The 9276-nt window shown below is 38.2% G+C and overlaps 1 long non-coding RNA gene across 1 annotated transcript; it reads left to right on the forward strand.

Annotated features, from left to right (window-relative positions):
- The first annotated feature begins 227 nt into the window (after positions 1-227).
- LOC121370706 lies at positions 228-2270 on the forward strand. The gene is made up of 3 exons (XR_005957721.1): positions 228-301; positions 925-974; positions 2132-2270. It is a non-coding gene; the product is annotated as an uncharacterized LOC121370706 (long non-coding RNA).
- Positions 2271-9276: the final 7006 nt, after the last annotated feature.

Below are 9276 nucleotides of genomic sequence, written 5' to 3' on the forward strand. Positions count from 1 at the left end.
AATAAAAGATCCCTTGCTGCTAATCGGAAAGAGTAGCTCATGTAGTGGCGACAGCGGGTTTCCTCTCAAAATCTGTGTGGTCCTTAAAAATATGTCTGACGCCATATAACCGTAAATATAATGTGTTGAGTGCGTCGTTAAATAAAACATTTCTTTCTTTCTATTAAATGGTTTGCAAGAATAGTAAGGCGTCTTCTTAAGGTAGTTTGTTGTTTAGCAGAGGTTGTGCATGAGCAGATACCTTTCATTATCCTGCTTGTTGTGTGTGTGGTTTTGTTAGAAACCAGCACATATGTAGAAGGTGAGTCCATGTCCTTTTATGAAATATAAATTTACCCTTGTGCTTCTAGAATACTAAACCTATTCATAACAATCAATGCGCAAAGTTATCTGTTGGGTCATCATAACTTAAGTTGAGTTCACTTAATATTAACTTACTCCGGTCACCTATCATTTGCTATAAAAATAAATTCATGTTACATTTCATTATTGCCTGGTAATAATAAATAATAATTTATAATAATAAATTCAATCAGTATAAAATGTTTGTAGATTTAGCTATCAATGTAAATAGTCTGTAATGTTAAAAAAGGCAGACATTTTGTTTAAAATATGTATTGTTTAAACTGTGTTATTGTACGTATGTACTGGGGGTAGGGTATGTTTCAGTGGTTGAACGCTTGCTTCAAGTATAATGTATGTAGTGTTGATTCCAGAACTAAAAATCCTCTAGGGAAATAATAAAACGATCAGAGCATAGTAATATAGAGTTTTCTACCAAATAAAAATGGCACTTCTAGACTAGAAAGGGTTCTTTTTCGTATCACTTAATTGAGGTATGTGCTACATAAATGTAACAGACAATATGTTTTTTCACTTTTCCTAGTAGCTCTAATTTTTATGTTATAATTTCTTTGCTTTCAGCTCATCGAGGAGGTTTCTTGATGGGTGGCAGAAGGCGGAACCCGTGCTGGGTTAGTAACAGTCTTCCTTTGATATGGGGGGGGGGGGGGGGGTCGGCAAGAGAACGCGAACAGCTACCGATCTTTTGCATCAAAAGCGAATTCGTCTGGCCTTTTGCGTCAGAACCTGAGAGAAAATATATTTAAAAGGGAAATTTGTTTAATAGTTTTCATTTATTATTATCACAAAACATAAGCGAACGGTTGGGAAATTCGCAATGGTTCGCGATCGCTTTCACACCGCTTCGCCTTCGCTTGGTAGAAATAGAATACTGTATATAAATGGAACCCACTCGTTCGCGTATTCGTTACACGTTCGCTTGGTGGAAAATCACCCTTATTGTTGTTAATTTGTGTATTAAGTAGTTTTAGATTTTTACATTATAATTTCAAACTCCATGCATATGTTTTAATCTTAACGTCCTGCTTTTGTATTTTTATGAGGTGAAACGTGAGCCTAATGTCCAGTTTTAATCATAGCAACCATAGCTCCATGTTTTCTCTCAATTATTTGTTCACTGTTGATTACACTACAAATAACAGTACAGTAGAATCTGATACAAAGAGCACCTTGTATAACCACCACCGATTTGTAAAGGGCAATCATTTCAAATCAAGGTGTAACTTTAATTTCGTTATATAGAATTCAAATTTCATGCAATGTTAACACAGAATGTATTCTCAGTCACTCGAATGACCATGGCACAGAACGTTCTCTTCGTTGTAAGAAAAATAACAGGTTTATTAACAATAAATGCCAGTGTGACTGTATATTGTGACTATAATGTGTTAAACGTGTTTTAATATATATTTTTTTATTCAGATTGAACTGAAAAATGTTGAATTTTAAAACTGTAGTTAACGAATAATAGTATATAATACACTAGGTGTTCATTCCAGTTTGTTTTGTTTTGTGTGGGTTTTTTTTTTAGGAGGGGGGAGGGGTTGTTGTTTGCTGTTTCAGATATAGATTATGTTCCGTGAAATAGTGTCCATTTGTAAATCGCTGAACTCAAGAAATTGAGAATGCACTATTTAAATTTTAAATATGTATTTTACATCTCAGTGAAAATAAAATTATTTTAATTTACTTATTTATGTATTTATTAGCATGTCTGTCTGTATGTATGTTTGTATGTTTGTTTATTTATATTATCTATTTATTTTAGCGTATGCGCTGTCCACGTAGAATGCGCTGTATCCGCAGAGGAAGGCGTGGTGTCTGTGTGCCGTGGAGAAGACGTCCATTCTGGCGATGGAGAGAGTTGTTCGATTCTGATTAATAATCAAACTCTTGATGAATTCCTGGGAGACTGAATAAATGTATTTAATGTTAAAACACTGTTAGTTATTTTTCTTGGTTCATTTTTTAATAACAGTTATTTGAATCATCTTATTTAAACAGTAGCAGTATTACATCAGATTCTGTTTTCAGTAATATTCTATTCTGAAATTTATTGCCTGTTACGAACAATGTATACGTCACAAAAATGTTGTCGGCAAGAATGTTTAAAACTAATTATTGATATTGTCCACATGATTTGGAATCATTAATGTAAGTTTACATCTATAGTCCATCCCATCCTCATAAAAAAATATTTTTTGGCAATAACAAAAAAAAACTATGTTTGTGTTCAATTTAGATAACAATCGCCTCAGAACTAAATAACTTGTAGTAAAGTCCATAGTATGAAAAAAGGTGTTCTCTGTGGGAATAAATATAGCTCTAACTACCTACGTTAAATATTGTAGCCGTGACGGTGTTTATGAAAACAAAGTGTGTTACATAACGCTGTTCTGTACACCCGTCCACCCCCTGTAACGCTACATAACGTTTGGACATACCTCCCCCCCCCCCCCCCCAGCGTTACGTAATATTTGAACACAACATATTTTAATATCTTAATAATGCAGTATAAATATATTTAGTGAAATAATATTATGATTGCTTACATTTTATTGATATAATTCTTCTTAACATTTTTCATATAGCAGTAAGTCATTTCAAATATTAATATTTCTTTTATTTAGTTCCTATACTGGGAACGCCTTTTTCATAATATAAAATTTACTACAAGTTATTTATTTCTGAGCCGGTTGTTTTCTAAATTGCACACACACAGACTATTTTATTGTTATTTCAAAAAATACTTTTACTGTTCTTCTTTCGTCAAACCAAACCGAAATTATTTATAAAAAAAATTTAACTTTTTGTATGAGGATGGGACGGAATTTTCCCCAATTGTAGGTGCATTTTACTTGTGCCTTTCTCGACAACCACGATCAGGCCCCATTATATCGATTGGTAAATTTTCTGAAATAGGTGGTGTAACAGTCAAAGGTCAAGGTTGGAATACACTGTTCTACTCACGCTCTCCTACAATGAAGTTGTGTTCGACTAATGTGGAGATTTCTCCCGAAACGATCTACTAGTAGGAGGAGGCGACCCAAGGCTACTCAGGGGGACCTAACCTGGCGGCTCAACCGCCGGCCCGTCCCACCAGCTTCTAAGAAAAAGGCGAAACTGACAGGGCAGCTCGGGGTGGGGGGGGGCCAAAGCCGGTGGCTCAACCACCGGGGGCGGTCCCTTCTGCGTCGCCGACCCCATCTACACGACTGCAGCCCACGCCAGGAGCGGCCCAGGGGGACTAAAGCTGTTAGCTCCACTGAAAGTGGCGGTCCCTTCTGCTCGAGTTCCAACGCCGATGGAGACTGGCCATGTGGTCATCACTGACTCACCAGCCAGTCCACTAAGATTAGGAAGGTTTCGACGGTCACCGAACCCAAGGATCCCAACCCGCCGAAATGGAATCTCGTCTGCGACAAGCTGCCAGCGAAATACCGGGGCGTAATCCAGGACGATTTCACCAGCTCTACGCAAATCAACGGACCGTGTAGAGAATCATCATGGCGCCAACTTCCATCAAGACAAGGGAAATACCAGATTCAAGGGGAGCTTCACTCCAACAAGCTTTATGTGACAGCTGAGCGGGACGGGCTGTCCAGACAGGGACTCATCATACCATCCATGGACAACGCAATCATCCATCGCGTTCTCAAGATGGTATTACAAGGCGACTGATTCGACTCGAGCTCGCGATGAGACAAGACGCTGTACCGTGTGCTCTCGATTTACGACGCCACCAGCGGAGACTTCCTTCGACGTTACGGCAGGCCTGCTGGACACTGCCATGACCCAGTCGCCGCCGTCGCCTCCTGTGTCGACTTCTACGCCCATGCCTGCTCCGGTGCAGTGGTCGACTTTACAGACCACTCCCGTTGAGCCGCATGTGGATGTTGTTGGTGCGACGGCGGCTCGAAAGAGGAAGGCAACATCTTCTTCAGTCTGGCCAGCGCGACAGCTCACGCCCCTGCACGCAAAGATGACTGGCACTTGGCCTTGGGGAAACTTAAGGCTCAGTTCCACGATTACGTGCAGGGTGACACCATGGATACAGCGAAGCTGAGGGGCCGGTTTTTCAACCAGAACTGGAAACCACTACCAGACGGATGCCACTATGAGCTCCACACACTCAGGCTACTAGAGAACAGGACGGGACCCACCGGCGCCAGAAGATCTACCGCCAAGCGATTCTACTGACAGAAATGGACAACAACACCATCCATCGAATCGTCAAGACGATCTGCGGCGCCGGCTACGAAGTCGTCATCCAAGACATGGCCACGAGACGTCATCTGCTCCCGTCCATGAGTGTGACACCGCTCCTCAGCTCGCCGTAGGCTCAACCTCGGCACCCTAACGGTCTTAACGAGGCCACTCACGTGGACATATAGATCGAACTTTAAATATTTAGACCGTCGTTCAAAATTTTATGTCGAAATTACTTTTTTCAAAATATTATTAAATAGTCCGATCCTCTCTTCTTTCTCTTATTTATTTTTGGACTGTCCTTCTAAAATGCTCCAAATTATATAAATATTCGGCCGAGTAGTCAATTCTTTTTATTTTTGGCTCGTAACTTTCTTTTTTAATTTATTCTATTAACTTTTTTACTAATTGCCATTTTAAAAATTCTGCCCATTTTCAACACTACCCCACTCCCCCCCCCCCCCCCCCCCCCCATCCCGAGTCGGTATATGGGCACGTTAAACTAGTCATCATCATCACAAGGCAACTACCTTCGAGTCATGAAGAACTGCTACTTCGACCTGACTGAATTTCTTCCGAAATTAAGCTTTGCACAGCCCATCAACTCGCCATGAGTCCCGCTGCGCAATCTTAACCTAGGACAGGTAACCTTCTTTTTTGGGCTCTTTGGACTTTAAATTTTTTTGGCCCGTCATTCAAAATTTTATGTTTATTTTTCAGTCCAACAGTCCTCCTGGCTCTGACTTAGTCACTGGCGAAAGTCGGAGATTAAGCCCGTAACAGACGTGCGTGAAGCTCTAGTAGTATATACGCACGTAAAAAACGTTACCGTGACCGTTTTAAAATTTTGACGGTAAAATATTTTAAGTTTGGAACAATTCAGAAGTAAGCCGCCGTATTTGTTCCTAGTCTACGACAGGAATCAACCTGTTGTGGGATCTACGATATATTTACGATATTTTGGATTCATAACAATTTTGAAAATACGCTACGACTTTTGCCGCAGTCACTTACGACGGATTTCCCTTCCTCTTTTACGTTGCAACAATACTTTTTTTAATTACCATCAAAGAGGTGATGCAAAATTTTGGTACGTAAAACATACGGGTTGATATAATAAGACAGATATATTTCTCTATTAGTAACTATAGAACTATGGGTATATTGGCACTCTCCCATAAAAGGTCTGTGAAAGGGGATCAAAGGATGTAAGAAATGTTTTATTTAACAACGCACACTACACATTTGTTTTGTTTAACAGCACCAAACCTATTTGACGCATTCATTTATTTTAAAGGACCATCTTCCTCAGTGTGAAAATTGTCTGTGTATTCTGTCTGTGCGCCACATTTTGGTGGAGTGGAATCATCTAAAGCCGACGAGAAATTATACATTTGGCAAAAGAAATGTTTTGGAATCTTTTAAATTCCACACAGAATTCATTTTAAACTTTTTAAAACACTTACATTTCTATATAAAGTTTTAAAATATGGTTACCTTGATATTTGTATATTTTTTACCCACAGCTCTTTACACTGTGGTTTTACATAATTATATAAAAGATATTTTTAATGTAAAAAGTTCCATATGCTTAACTTTTCTGACACCCAATAGCCGATGTGTATTTTTGTCCTGAGATGTTGTTAAACATTCATTGATTCATTCATTCAATCCAGTAGAGCACATTGATTTATTTATTATCAGCTATTGGATGCCAAACATTATTTCCATTGGTAGCAAACGATCTTTTATATTCCCTAACCCACAGACAGGAAAGCACATACCACTTCATTTGAAATACCAGTCATGGTGCACTGGCTAGAATGAAAAAATAGCACAATGGGCCCACCGACGGGAATTGATCCTAGCCCGACCGGGCATCAGGAAGCGCATTGCCACTGGGCTACGTCTCGCCCATTATTTACGGCTATATAGCTTAGGACATATGGTTAAGAACTATACAGATAATGAGATAGGAAACTCGCAGCAGCAACGCCATGGGCAAACTTTTCGATTTGCTCCAAAAGATATTTGACATGCACCATCATGCATATAGGAGAGTACTTTGTTAAACCAATTGTGGGGCACTGACTGGAACGAAAAATAGCCTAATAGGCCCTAATGGGGACTGATCCTAGATCGACTGAAAGTCGGAACATTTATCTAGACTGTGATGTTGCATCCAAAACTTATCAACCCAGTTGTCTTTGAAAGCAAGCTACTACCAACATGTTTTAAAATATAACAATGAACCCTCTGAACACATTCTAAATGTTAAGACAAAAATCAATATTGTTTATAAAATATTAATTTTATGTAAGATACTTCACTAAAAATATATTTGATTGAGCATCAAATAAAAAACATGATTTATGGGTCTTGGACACAATTACCTTATTTTGGCACATAGCGATGGCAAGTTTTAGAATCTGAACGACAAAACTGAAATACGTGATCGGGCCGTATATCTGCATAATACACAGTAGAAAGGGCATTTAGCAAAATAATGGATGGTTTCATGCATCTCTATCTAGTCGTGGTAGGCCATCGGTCTACAGGCTGGTAGCTACTGGGTTCGGATCCCAGTCGAGGCATGGGATTTTTAATCCAGATGCCGACTCCAAACCCTGAGTGAGTGTACAAGGCTCAATGTATCAGTGATCCATAACTGGTTCAACAAAGGCCATGGTTTGTGCTATCCTGCCTGTGGGAAGCGCAAATAAAAGATCCCTTGCTGCTAATCGGAAGAGTAGCCCATGTAGTGGCGACAGCGGGTTTCCTCTCAAAATATGTGTGGTCCTTAACCATATGTCTGACGCCATATAACCGTAAATAAAATGTGTTGAGTGCGTCGTTAAATAAAACATTTCTTTCTTTCTTTCTCTATCTAGTGTCCTGTCTATAGCAGGACAGCAAATCCCGCCAGAAAGATGATTGTCACTCCGACTAGATTACTAAATCAAAACTAGCACCGGACAGATCTCATTGGAATAAGTACAGTTGTGAAGACTTGCACTCACGAATCAATGTTATAACAGTGATGATACCCGGTGTTTCCAAAAGGTGAGCACATCGATGGCACCCGTCATGAGTACTGCCAACACAGCTGTCAAGTCCGACGAAAATAATGAATCTGCAAGAGTCACCAAAGAGATCAAAACGTATGCATAAGTTCAAAATATGGAATAGCTTCTGGATATCAACTGATAGAACAGCTTCTGTGCCAGAATTATATGGCGTTGTTTGAAATATGCATAATTATATGAAGACAGAAGACATAATGTTCAACATAATGGGAAAATTAACGATTGGAAAGTCATCCCTTTTTTCTTACAGCTTAGTTTGGAGACCAGTTTTTGTCTAAATATGTATTGACTGTGAACCAGGCTAATCAATGTTTTACAAAATGCTGAAACTGCTAAGTTGTTCACAACTTTACTTAATAACCGTTTAAACTTATTTATTGAGGAAAACAATATCATTAGTGAGGCACAGACTGCATTTCATAAAGCTATTCACCTACAGACTACATATTCACATTACATAACTTGATCGATTTCTTGAAAAAAAATGAAAAAAGAAATTATACTGTTCTTTTATTGATTTTCAAAAAGCTTTCGCATAAGCTGTTACAAAATAACATAACCGGTACATTTTCCAGAATTATCTACCAGTTGTATCAAGGTCTAAAATCATTAATTTCCGTAAACAATCAGCAATCAGCTTTATTTCCTTGCAACAACGGTATCCGCCAAGGCAAAAACGTATCCCCTCTTCTGTTCTTGTATCTCAACGATTTAGAAGATTATTTATTCAACCAGGGATGCGAAGGAATCCGAATTAAAACAGATAATCAAAAAAAGCCGGTAAACATTGCTATGCACATCCTTTGTTTGTTATATGCAGATGATACGTCCTTATTAGCAACAAGTGCAGCTGACCTACAATACACTTTAAATACGTTTTACCAGTATTGCAATGATTGGAAACTTAAAATTAATAGTAACAAAACAAAAATACTGATTTTTAACGGAACTGCTAAAGACTATAAACATATTTTTAAGATTGGAAACACTATTTTAGAAAATGTTAAAGAATACAAATATTTAGGAATTACTTTTAGTAAATTAAATAACTTCCGAACTACCAAGAGCAGACTACCGTCAACAGGCAGTCAACAGGCTACCAAGGCTATGTACTTTGTACTAGCGAAATCAAAGGAATACCATCTATCAACTGAATGCAAACTTAAAATGTACGACTCGATGGTCCTGTCAATCTTATTATATGGCTGTGAAATTTGGGGGCACGAGAAAATTATATATTTAACTCTGTGCAAATCAATTTCTTTAGACATATTTTACCTGTTAAGAAATCAACACCATTTTGTATACTAACGGAATCAACTATAATTGGATAACTTAGGAATGAGCAATGTATGGATATCTCAATCGTTCATATCAGTAAACTGTCTCTCACAACAAATCAAAGAAAGGCAACACGATCAATATTTAGAAATATGGAGAAATGACTTATCACAATCATCGAGTGGGAAAGGTTACGAGCTATTATAAAGAAAACATATTTTTTGAAAATTATTTTAGTATACTTCCTGAAAAACTATGGTCAGTTATCATAAAATTTAGAACGTCTAACCATTATTTACCCGTTGAAACTGGTCGTTGGAATAACATACCAATAGAT

Source organism: Gigantopelta aegis, chromosome 4 (genome assembly GCF_016097555.1).
Source record: "Gigantopelta aegis isolate Gae_Host chromosome 4, Gae_host_genome, whole genome shotgun sequence".
NCBI lineage: Eukaryota > Metazoa > Mollusca > Gastropoda > Neomphalida > Peltospiridae > Gigantopelta > Gigantopelta aegis.